This window comes from Papio anubis, chromosome 6 (genome assembly GCF_008728515.1).
Source record: "Papio anubis isolate 15944 chromosome 6, Panubis1.0, whole genome shotgun sequence".
Lineage (NCBI taxonomy): Eukaryota > Metazoa > Chordata > Mammalia > Primates > Cercopithecidae > Papio > Papio anubis.
The window spans coordinates 148,659,596-148,672,692 of record NC_044981.1 but is presented as its reverse complement, the minus strand read 5'-3'; the positions used below and the strand labels follow the sequence as shown (position 1 = coordinate 148,672,692).

Here is a 13,097-nt window from a genome sequence, read left to right as displayed (position 1 = left end):
GATTTCCCTTAATTTAATAAACAAATAAAAAGTTAACATCAATCTTCTGTTTAAAATGCCATGATCTTGCAGCAAACCACCATGGCACATGTATCCCTATGAAGCTTAAAGCTGAAAAAATAAAAAAAAAATTAAAAAAATGCTATGATGGCTCCCCATTTCATCCAGACAAAACCAAACAAAATAAATAATAATTATCTTGACAACTCTGCTCTGGTATATATACTAAAAAAACAAAACAAAGCAAACAATCTTTCTCCAATAAGATTTAAGAGAAAATTTTTCCCTCCAATTACAAATGCATCTGGTAGCACTTGAAAGAAAAAAAGGAAGAATCAACAATAGCATAATATTTACTTTATCATTTTGGGAGCAGAAATGTCATGTGAAAGTATATACACTCCCCCACATACACCTTTCTTGATGAAAAACTTAAATTGGGAGCTTCAAATAGCAGGTATCTGGTTTTTTAATGAGAGTTTTAGTTTTATAACCTTCAATCAAAAAAGTGTCCAATATCAAGAAATGTTTTCCAGATGGGTTCTCATGAGGCACTTGGATCCAGGTCATTCTCTTTCAGTTCTGGAAATTATTCCACTAGATCTTCTGTACCAACTATAATTTTAAGTTCTTTCCTTCCTTCTTCCCTTCTTTCTTCCCTCCCTGCCTCCCTCCCTCCCTCCCTTCCTCTCTCCTTCCTTCCCTTCCTTCTTTCCTTCCTCTCTCATTCCTTTCTTCCTCCACCAAATGTTTATCAAGAGATATACTGCAATACTTGGAAGATTAGAAATATGTGGTTCCTACCAATGAGGAACTCAAGATAAATGAGCAAAGTAGACATGTAAATATACAATTATACCATAAATTAATATTTGTAAAACAGATGTATATGTATACATATATTCTAATTATAGTGGAAATGACTAACTTTGAAGCAAGTGGAAATCTGTTGGGCCACTTACAAAGGAGTATGACTAAACATCATATAAAGCACAGGATGCCCCCTTCCCCTATGATAATAAATTATCATGTCTAAAATATCAACTGCAATAAGAATGAGAAACTTTATGCCATTTAGACAGTTTGTTAGAATTTTCTGATTATTTTTCTTCTGCATATGCCCTAAACCTCTCTAAATCATTCTATATTTTGTTTTGCTGGTGAGTGTTAATATTTTACCTTTGAATATTTTGTAGTATCTTCTTTATGATCAAGGGATATGTAGCTAGAGATAAAAAAAATTATTAATACGTGGATAGTTCCACACTACATATAAAGCCTTCTCACAAGGTATTTCACAATGTACTACTGAGGACAGTAAACATTTTACAAGTGAGAAGGCTGTCGCTAAGAAAAATCACAATAGTTTACACATTCAGGGACTTTAGATTGAAACTGAAGTCTTTTGATTCCAAGTCTCATTCCCTTTCCACTGTTGCCTTTGAAATTCCAGGTGTTAGCAAATTTAGTACTGTACTGAGAAGTAAAAAAAAGAGTTAAGATGACAGAATACACACTAGTTTCCATTCAGAAATTATTATCCTGTTGCAAATCAAAAGAGAGTAAAATGAAATAAAAATTAACTGCAATGTCTGTATTGTTGACTGGAAAAGTTGCCATAAAGTTGGCGGCAGGCCACGGTGGCTCACGCCTGTAATCCCAGCACTTTGAGGGGCTGAGGCGGGTGGATCACTTGAGATCAGGAGTTCAAGAGCAGCCTGGCCAGCAAGGTGAAATCCCATCTCTACTAAAATACAAAAATTAGTCAGGCCTAGTGACGGGCACCTCACTTACTTGGGAGGCTGAGGTAGGAGAATCGTTTGAACCCAGGAGGCAGAGGTTGCAGTGTGCTGAGATCATGCCACTGCGTTCTAGCCTGGGAAACCGAGTGAGACTCCTCTCAAAAATAAATAAATAAATAAAGGCATTGGCATAATTGACAAAGTATAACTGTGGCTCAAAGATATGGATTATAATCTGATTTTGATAGTGTATTGTGGTTATCAAACATAATTTCATTATTTTTCAGAAATACACACTGAAGTACATAGGTGTATTAGTCCATTCTTGCACTGCTATAGAGAAACACCTGAGACAGGATAATTAATAAAGAAAAGAGGTTTAATTGATTTGCAGTTCTGTAGACTATACTGGAAGCATGGCTGGGGAGGCTTCAGGAAACTTACAATCATGGCAAAAGGCAAAGAGGGAGCAGGCACATCTTACATGGCCAGAGCAGGAAGAAGAGAGAGCAAAGGAGGAGGTGCTACACACTTTTAAACAACCAGATCACGTGAGAGCTAGTTCACTATCACAACAACAGCAAGGGCAAAATCCACCCCCAAGATCTAATCACCTCCCACGAGGCCCCTCCTCCAACACTGGAAATAACAATTCGACGTGAGATTTTGGTGGGAACACATATCCAAACCGTATCAGTAGGGGTAAAGGGCCGTGATGTTTGTGACCCACTCTAAAATGGTTTAGAGTGAGAAGGGTAAGGCAAATATGGCAAAATGTTAAAAACACACAAAACTAGGTAGAGGGTATAGAGGACTTATTTGTAATATTTGTAAACTTTTTGTCCAAATTTTAGAATTATCTCCTAATGGCAATGAAGCCTCAGAAAGGGACAAGTATTTGTGTCTACTAAATGACAAGAAGGCATTATGACAGATATTGGGGTTATAAAGATGGACGATTTCAAGAAGCTGTGAAGCCTGTGTCAAAACAGCAAATTAAACAGAAATTACAAAATGGTGTTACAAGTGCTATAGCCTAAGTAGCTCTACAATGCCTTTTCCTAAGCAAGGCTGCATTCTCTGCATTCATCTGACCTCCCAAAGGAGAGTAGAGGATTCTCCACTTTAGCATGTTGCCTTGGGCCTTAGCCTTGTCCATTATTCCTGGTTACTATTTTCCCTAGGTGGTGGAATGTCAAAATGGTCACATCCTCAGCCCACTGACTTATTTTTACTCAGCTTGTGACTTGCGTTTGTCACAGGAGAAGAATCAAGATACACGGCATAAAATTATGATTATGGGGTATATTCTTCCAGACTTTTGACATCAACTGTACTGTAACTTTTAGTACCTGATACTGAGAGAACCATTCTGTTCATTAGAACAGTTCTGGCATCTCACCCAGTGTTTTCAATAGGGCAGGAGAAAGGAATGGCTCAGTAAAGGAGCATATCAGAATTTCTGTCTACTGGAAACAGAAAATGTGGTGCTCCTACTCCCATCCACATTTGCAATCACTGTGCATCAAGAGAGGTATTGCTGATATGGTTATGGGAGAGAGAACATGGAAAAATATATATTGAAACTCAGTGATCTAGCCTAAAATTCTCATTTTATAGATAAGTAAACTAAGACCCTCAAAAGTAAAATGTCTTTACCAAGATCATTCAACTATTAGGTTGAAATCTGTGAAATTAAAACTTTTACAGGTAACAAATTTGTCTGATATTGGTAATTTCATGTGGTCCAAAATATTAATGGCATGATGGTGAGAAGCCTGATCTTCATATTCCTAGGGAAGATACTTTCTAGTCGACTATGCTTTTTGCTTGCAGTAGAAAGCAAAGTACTTTCTGGAGGGTTCTTCAGTGACATGTCCTCTGTTTAATTTGAACATTTCCATTACAGCCCTCACATCTGGCCACATGCATTGTTTGGAGCACAATTTCAGGAGGCACTTTTTGCATATTCTATGACACTACAATACAATCAGCAGAATCATTATCTTACATTTGAAAAAAATATTACATCCATACTCTTTTGAACTTGTTTCTTTTCCTAGGTATCTAACACCAATATTCACAAATTATTTCTGCAACCATTTTTTCATTCTACTGTATCCTCCAAATCTCTTCATATTTCTTCCTTTTTGATATACTTATCTCACTATCCTTTGTGGCCTGCTCATTGCCTTTCCACTGGTAGCTTGTTTCACATAGCTCTATATCCTTCATTTCCTCCAGACTGAGGATGGTCTCATATTCCCTTACTCTTTTCTCCTTGATCAATGTCATCAAAGTAATTCCTCACTTCGCCTAACTTTAAATTTACAGATTAATTCATTTATATAAGATAGCTCTTATCTTAAGTGCAGAAGCAGAAACACAAACCAAGTCACATAAGAATGGGATCACTGTGTTTATTTTTTCCTCAGATATTTTTGAACATGTAGATGATTGGATATGATTTGAATCATATTTGAAATGCTTTTCTTATTTTATTTTTATATATACATTGGCTGGACTGATATGTTTCAAGATAGTATTCTAGAAGAAGTGAGGGAGAGAAGAAAACATACACTATGGTCCAAAAGAGGCAACGTGTAGAAAAATACTGAAGAAACTTAATTATGTGGAAGAAAGATCAGTAAGCATTCAGGGCCTTTAACTCATCCTTGCAAGAGTTTTCATCCATAGCTGTGATGCCCACATTAGCTTTAGCTCAGAGACATCCATGTACCTGTTATTCATCTCTAATTCTGACATGCATTCTCATGTTTAACTTTGTTTTGGGTGTTCAAATGGTATTTGAAAAAAAGAACCTAAAAAGCAAGTAATCTTGAGTACAACTTTGATCTTCTATTTTCTGTTATTTCTGTATTTCACTCTATTTCTGGGTTAAACCACTAGAATTTTTTTTTTATCAAAAGTAAGACCAAATTGATGTTTTATTGATTTAGAAATGCTATGCTCTCTCAGACTTTGCATGCTATGCTTTGACAGTCTGACTGCTGGATGCTGGATGGCAGCACTAAGCCTTCATAACAGTTCCAGTGGTCAAAGGGTTGCAGCTCTTTTGTTGCTGATGTTTGTTTATTATTTTTTTCCTGACTAGGAAGTCAATATAAATAGATATGTATACTTTATTGCAGATTACAAATTACTGACTGGAAATCATTTTGTAAGATACAGTTTATTCATATTTCTTTTTTTCTTCCTCTCATCAAGATCCAGCATTGATAACAAACATTTGGAAAGGATGAGCACTGCAGAAAGAAAATAAACATAAATTGTATAATATTATCTAAACGTTTCCTTGTGCATTTCTAGCTACTTTTATGATAACTTTTGTTTTAGTCCATGAATGTATTAAAATTTACTAATTGGATGTTCAGTTCTAACACTTTATTTTTTTCAGAATTTTACCTATGTTTCATTCACTATGGAAAACATGCTTTCTTAAATTTTGTACTTTAGCGGTAGGACTCAAAATGCCATGGGAAAGGAAAAAGAATGCTGAGAAGACATTGCATAAAAGGAGATTCCAGCTGGCACATTGTTGAATAACATATAGATTAAAATGACCAGACATACTGGCTTGTCTATACCAATTTCAACTCAATTCACTTCAGCAAATAGTTTTTTAATGGTCTAAAAATTATAAAAGATTGGACTAGACTCAGCAGGAAATAAACAGATGAGTACACTTCTCTTAAATAGTTGAGGTTGAGAGACGCAATAAGACCTGTACATAAGTAACAATAAGAGGCAAGAGTAAAAATGGGTTTTGTTGAAGAGTTACCAGTGCAGTGCAGCAATGTGAGCAGCCCAAATAGGAGATGTCATTCCTTTAGGACCAAGAGGGATATTCAACCTTCATGGAGGGAGCTCTTTTTGAAGTGAATTTTGCAGGTGATAAAGTTTTTAAAAGCAGAATAAGAAGGAAAGTTATTTCAGGAGGAGGGAAAAGTGTGAACCAAATGCAGTTATAATTTGGAGGGCAAGTGGGGACTTATGGAGGCTTTTCATAGATTTTGGAGTAGTGTGTTAGAAAAACTATCCTGACAGTGATGTGGAAGATGAAGTTCGGACAAACATGTCAGCAGATCCCATAGGAGTCTATGGGACTTGTCTTGTCTTGTCTTATCTTTCTTTTCTTTCTTTTATATTTTCTTTTCTTTTCTTTCTTTTCTCTTCTTTTTCTTTTCTTTTTATGGCTTAGGTGAAATGTAACAAAGGCTTAATGTAAATCTCTTTAAACAACAAAGGGGAAGTTACCACTGACCCCACAGAAATAAAAACAACCATCAGAAACTACTATGAACAACTCTATGCACACAAACAGGGAAGTCTAAGAAAAGATGGAGAAATTTCTGGACATATACAGCCTCCCAAGACATAACCAGGAAGAAATTGATTCCCTGATCGGACCAATGACAAGCTCTGAAATTGAGTCGTTAATAAATAGCCTATGAATCAAATAAAAGCCCAGGACCAGATGGATTCACAGCTGAATTTTACCAGAAGTACAAAGAAGAGCTGGTAACATTTCTACTGAAACTATTCCAGAAACTTGAGGAGGGCCTCTTTTCCACACATTCTATGAGGCCAGCATCATCCTGATACCAAAAGTTGGCAGAGACACAACAAAAAAAGAAAACTTCAGGCCAATATATTTGATGAACATTGATACAAAAATGCTCAACAAAGTGCTTGCAAACCAAATCTAGCAGCACGTTAAAAAGTTAATCTACCACGATCAAGTAGGCTTCATTCCTGGGATACAAGGTTGGCTCAACATATGAAAATGAATAAATGTGATTCATTACACAAACAGAACTGAAAACAAAAACCACAAGACTACCTCAATAGATGCAGAAAAGGCTTTTGATGAAATTCAACATCCTTTCATGTTAAAAACCCTCAACAAAGTAGGTATTGAAAGAACATACCTCAAAAGAATAAGAGCCATCTGTGACAAACCCACAGCCAATATTATACTCAATGGTTGAAAGCTGGAAGCATTCCCCTTGAAGACTGGCACAAGACAAGGATGCCCTCTCTCACGATTCCTAGCCAATATAGTACTGGAAGTCCTGACCAGAGCAATCAGACAAGAGAAATAAATAAAGGGCATCCAAATAGGAAGAGAGAAAGTCAAAGTATCCCTGTTTGTAGATGACATGATTCTATATCTAGAAAACCCCGTAGTCTTGGTCCCAAAGCTCCTTGATCTGATAAACAACTTCAGCTAAGTTTCAGGATACAAAATCAATGTAAAAAAATCACTAGCATTCCTATACAACAATGTCAACCAAGCTGAAAGACAAATCAGGAATGCAATCCCATTCAGAATTCCCACGAAAAGAATAAAATACTTAGGAATACAGCTAACCAGGGAGGTGAAAGGTATGTGCAATGAGAGTTACAAAGCCACTGCCCAAAGAAACCAGAGACGACACAAACAAATGGAAAAACATTCCATGCTCATGCTCATGGATAGGAAAAGTAAATATCATTAAAATGGCCATACTGCCCAAAGCAATTTAAAGATTCAATACTATTCCTATCAAACTACCAAAGACATCCTTCACAGAACTAGGAAAACTATTTGAAAATTTGTATGGAAACAAAAAAGAGCCCAAATAGCCAAGGCAATCCTAAGCAAAAGGAACAAAGCTGAAGGCATCAAATTACCCAACTTCAAACTATTCTACGGAGCTATTAGTAACTAAAACAGCATGGTACTGGTACAAAAAGAGATACATAGACCAATGGAACACAGGAGAGCCAAGAAATAAGGCCACAAACCTACAACTATCTGATCTGCAACAAATCTGACAAAAACAAGCAATGGGAAAAGGATTCCCTATTCAATAAACGGTGCTGAGATAACTGGCTAGCCATATGCAGAAGAATGAAACTGGACCCCTTCCTTACACAATATACAAAAATAAACTCAAGATGGATTAAAGACTTAAATGTAAAACCCCAAACTAGAAAAACCCTGGAGGAAAACTTAGGTAATATCTTTCTGGACATAAGAACAGCCAAAGATTTCATGACAAAGATGCCAAAAGCAATTGCAACAAAAGCAAAAGTTCACAAATGGAATCTAAGAACAACTGCACAGCAAAAGAAACCATCAACAGGGTAAAGAGACAACCTACAGAATGGGAGAAAATTTTTGCAAACTATGCATTCAACAAAGGTCTAATATCCAGCATGTATAGGCAAACATATTTATAAGAAAATAACCAACCCCATTAAAAAGTGGGCGAAGGACATGAACACTTTTCAAAATAAGACACACATGTGGCCAACAAGCATACGAAAAAAACCTCAACATCAGTAATCATTAGAGGCATTCAAATTAAAACCACAATGAGATACCATTTCACACCAGTCAGAATGGCTATTACTAAAAAACCAAAACAAAAAACAAAAAACAAAAAAAAAACAGAGGCTGGCAAGGTTGTGAAGAAAGTGAAATGCTTATACACTGTTTGTGGGAGGGTAAATTAACTCAACCATTGTGGAAAGCAGTGTGAAAATTCTTCAAAGAGCTAAAACTAGCACTACCATTTGACCCAGCAATCCTGTTACTAAATATGTACCCAAAGAAATATAAATCATTCTATCATAAAGACACATGTATGTATATGTTCATTGCAGCACTATTCACAACAGCAAAGACATGGAATCAACCTAAATGCCCATCAATGACAGATTGAATAGAGAAAATGTGGCAAACACACACCATGGAATACTATGCAGCCATAACAAAAAAGCAAAATCATTTGTTTTGCAGGAACATGGATGGAGCTGGAGGCCATTATCCCTAGCAAACTAACACAGGAACGGGAAACTAAATACTGTTCTCACTTATGAGTGGGAGCTAAATAATAAGAACTTATGAGCACAAAAAGAGGAACAACAGACACTGGGACTACCAGAGGGTGGAGGGTGAGAGGAGGGAGGGGAGCAGGAAAAATAACTATTTGCTACTAGTCTTAGTATCTGGGTGAGGAAATAATCTGGACAGCAAACCTCTGTGACACAGGATTACCTATGTAACAAACCTGCACATGTACCCCTGAACCTAAACTAAAAGCTCAAAAATATATATATATTACATATAATATATGTTTATGTATAATATATAATTATATGTTATAATTATATATTATATATTATATATATTTATATATTATATATAATTATATAATATATTATATATAATTATTATATATTATATATGTGTATATATTATATATGTTTATATATTATAATATATATGTTTAACATCTATAATGTTAGCATATGTTAACATACGTTAACATAATGTAAACATATATGTTTATATGTTTATATATTCTATATGTTTATATAGATATATATTATATATAAAAACATATATGTGTGTGCATATATATATTTACTATATACTAAGACAATTAGTAAAATCTTATCTAACTCTAGAATTTGAACAATGGTCACAGAATTAGAAGTGGAAAAATAAAATGGCTGGAAAGAAAGAACACTATGAGAGAAAGGCTTAGGGAGTAAACTGAGAGAAATTGTGTAAGGAATATTTCTCAATTTAGTTTTTGAGTCTGGGTAATTCTGATACCAAAACCTGAAAAGGACAGTAAGAAAGAAAATTATAAACCAGTGTTCCTAGTGAACATCGACTAAAAAATTCTTTAAAAAAAATGGTAAATGGAATCCAGTTATGTATAACATGAAAAATGACTAAGTAAGGTTTATTGCAGGAATTATTTAATATTTGAAAATTAACCAATATAATTTACCCCTAACAGAATAAAGGTAAAAACCCATATGATCATCTCAATAGATGCAAATAAATATTTGATAAAATTCAACACTGTTTATGATAATCACTCTCAGGAAATTAGAAATTGAAGGGAACTTTCTAAATCTGAAGAAGGATATCTATAGTTCAGAAGCTGTTGTTACAGGCACTTGAATAGTATTTTCAAGAAACGTTGGGGAAGGGTGGCCTTGAAGCCTGACTGAAAAGGAGTGAAGAGTTGGGTGACTCAGTATAAACTCCCCCCTTCTTTTTCGATAGTAAGACTTGATGATGGGAAAGGAGAAAAAGGGTGATGGTTCCAGAAGAATATTAGGAGGGTTGTTTTTTGTATTTTATTCATTTTTGTTATTTTGAAACTGGGGGAAAATTGAACTATTTATCATTCCCTAAATAAACCATGTATTTTTTGCTCCCTATGATCTACATGTTGTAAATGTCTGGGTACTGGAATGAAAGAAACATATACTTATAGGGTTGAATCTGGAGAAGGCTAAATATAGGGACTGTTTAGAAAGATGTGGGGAGAGGAGAGGGAAAGCAACAAAGAGCACTGAGGTGCATATTAGCCAGCAATATTGGAAAGCTGTTACTGCCTCTAGACCTGAGTTTGTTACTGGAAACCAGCGAGAGTTGTAGCCATGAGAATTAGGTGATCTGAAAAGATAAATACCTTAAACAGTCTTTCTTTTCACCTTCCTTTATCCTGCATGTGCCTACCATTGGGCTGATCCCAGCAGAAGCTGGTGGATAAGGAAGCCTGGGTAATGCAGTTCCTACAGGCCATTCTTCCAGGTTATAAAGAGGTGGGCAGACGAGGAATCTATAGAGGTGAATGAAGAATAACTAGCATCATGTCATTCTCTAACTGTAATGTCCTTCTTTACTTTTCCTAGCTGGCAAAATCCTGATTACTGTCCAAGGCTCAGTTCATGAGTAACCTTCTATGTGGATTCACAGTGCTTCCAAGCAAAGACCATTGGTCTCCCTTCTATTTGCATATATGTATCTGTGACAAAGAATATTTATTGGGTACAAATATGTGATAGACACAGTAATAGCCTGTATTATTAACCTTATCTTTTCATATAATATTGTAAACTAGATAGTATACCCATTTAAGTAGCAAGGAAAGGTAGACTTAGCAGCTTAAGTAATTAGTCAAAACCTACAGAGCTGGTATTGGCAAATATTTTTACGTTTCTAAAAATTGATACATAACAGTTGTAGATATTTATGGGATACATGTGAAATTTTGGTACCTGCACACAATGTATAAAAATTAAATTTAGGTATTTTGGATATTTATCACCTCAAACATTTATCATTTCTTTGTGTTGAGAACATTTCAAATCTTTTAGTTATTTAAAAATATACAATATTTACTATTATTAATATTTTTATTAATAAATATTATATTTATTATTTAATACATATATTATAAATATATAATATATAAATAAATACATAATAAATATATAATAGATATGTAATAAATAATAAATATTATTAATTACTATTAATATTATATTATTAAATATAATATTAAAAATTTACAATAAATTATTGTTAACTATAGTCACCTTACTATGATATAAAAAACTAGAATTAATTCCTTCTGTCTATTTGTACCCATTAACTTACCTCTCCTCATCCTCCCCACTTCCAAACACACACATTCTTCCCAGCCCCTGGTAGCTATCATTTTACTTTCTACTTCCATGAGATCAACTTTTTTACCTCTCACATATGAGTGAGAACAATATTCGTCTTTCTTTGCCTGGCTTAATTCACTAACGCAATGACTCCAAATCCATCCATGTAGCTGCAAATGGCAGAATTTCTTTCCTTTTTTATGGCCAAATAGTATTCTATTATGTATATATACCCAATTTTCTTCATGTATTCATCTGTTATCAGACACTTAGGTTGATTCCATATCTTGGCTATGGTCAATAGTGCTGCAATAAACATGGGGATGTAATTATCTCTTTGATATAATCATTTTCTTTTCTTTGGGTAATAATAGTGGGAATTATATGGTAGTTTTATTTTTAGTTTTTAAAGAAGCCTCCATAATATTTCCCATAATGGCTGTACTAGTTTACATTGCTACCAACAGTGTGTAAGAGTTCCCTTTTCTCCGAATCCTCATCAACATTTTTTATACTTTGTCTTTTTGATAATAGTCATTTGAACTGTTATGAGTTGATATCTCCTTGTGCTTTTAATTTGCATTTCCCTGATGATTCGTGGTATTGAGCATTTTTTCATGTACTATTTGTTATTTTCATGTCATCTTTTGAGAAATGTCAATTCAGATCCTTTGTCCATTTTTTAAAGGATTATTAGCTTCAAAGTTTCATACCTTCAAAACTTCTTTATTGAATTGTTTGAGATCCTTGCATAATATAGATATTAGTTCATTGTTGGATGACTAGTTTGCAAATTCTTCTGTTCTACAGGTTGTCTCTTCAATCTGTTGATTGTTTCCTTAGCTGTGCAAGAACCTTTTAATTTCATATAGTCCCATTTGTCAATTTTTCTTTTTGTTGCCTGTGCTTTTGAAGTCTTAGTCATAACATCTTTACATAGGCCAGTATCCTAACATTTTCCCCCTATGTTTTCTTCCAGTAGTTTTATAGTCTCTGATCTTTTTTATAGTAAACATTTTCTGGTCTACATCTAAGTCTTGAATCCATTTTGAGTTGATTTTTGTATATGGTGAGAGATAAGGGTCTAGCTTCATTTTTCTGCATATGTATATCCAATTTCTCTAGTACCATTTATCAATGATGGTGTCTTTTCCCTAATGTATGTTTTTGGCACCTTTGTCAAGAGATCTTTTGGTTATAAATATATGCATTTATTTCTGGGTTCTCTATTCTGTTTCGTTGGTCTATGTGTCTGCTTTTATAAAAATACCATGCTGTTTCTGTTATTGCAGACTTGTAGTATATTTTGAAGTCAGGTTATGTGATGTCTCCAACTTTGTTCTTTTTCTTTAGATTACTTTGTCTAGTCAAAGTGTTATAGTTCTATACAGATTTTAGGATCACTTTTTCTATTTATGTGAAGAATGTCATTTGATGGGGATTACATTAAATCTGTGGATAATTTTGAGTAGTATGGTAATTTTAACAGTATTCATTCTTCTGATGTATGAAGATGATGTATGTTTTCATTTTAGAGCTGGTATTGGCAATTTTGAGGAGTTCATGCTGCCTCCATCATTCTATGTTCTTTTGGTGCTTTGTATATAGCCTAAATAGAGCACCCACCAATAATGTTTGATGAAATTTGAGCAAGAAAAACATTAACATAGCAAATGATCTCTGAGTATCACCAGGAAAGTACTTCATCATGGAGCTTTCATCAGCAGTAAAGGGTGAGCTCCTCTGAGACAAGGGGGTTTGGCTAGCGTTTAGACCTGGGATCTGTCTCTGTGAAAAACAGAAAGACAGCAAAGCATGGAGTCAGATTTATAGTATATTAGACAGATATGTTTCTATTGCGAATGA

General features: G+C 34.5%; 1 long non-coding RNA gene across 1 annotated transcript; it reads right to left on the bottom strand.

Annotated features, from left to right (window-relative positions):
• Positions 1-4,919: 4,919 nt before the first annotated feature.
• LOC108585626 lies at positions 4,920-11,452 on the bottom strand. The gene is made up of 2 exons (XR_001902220.2): positions 11,317-11,452; positions 4,920-5,008 (listed from the first exon to the last, which is right to left on the bottom strand). It is a non-coding gene; the product is annotated as an uncharacterized LOC108585626 (long non-coding RNA).
• Positions 11,453-13,097: the final 1,645 nt, after the last annotated feature.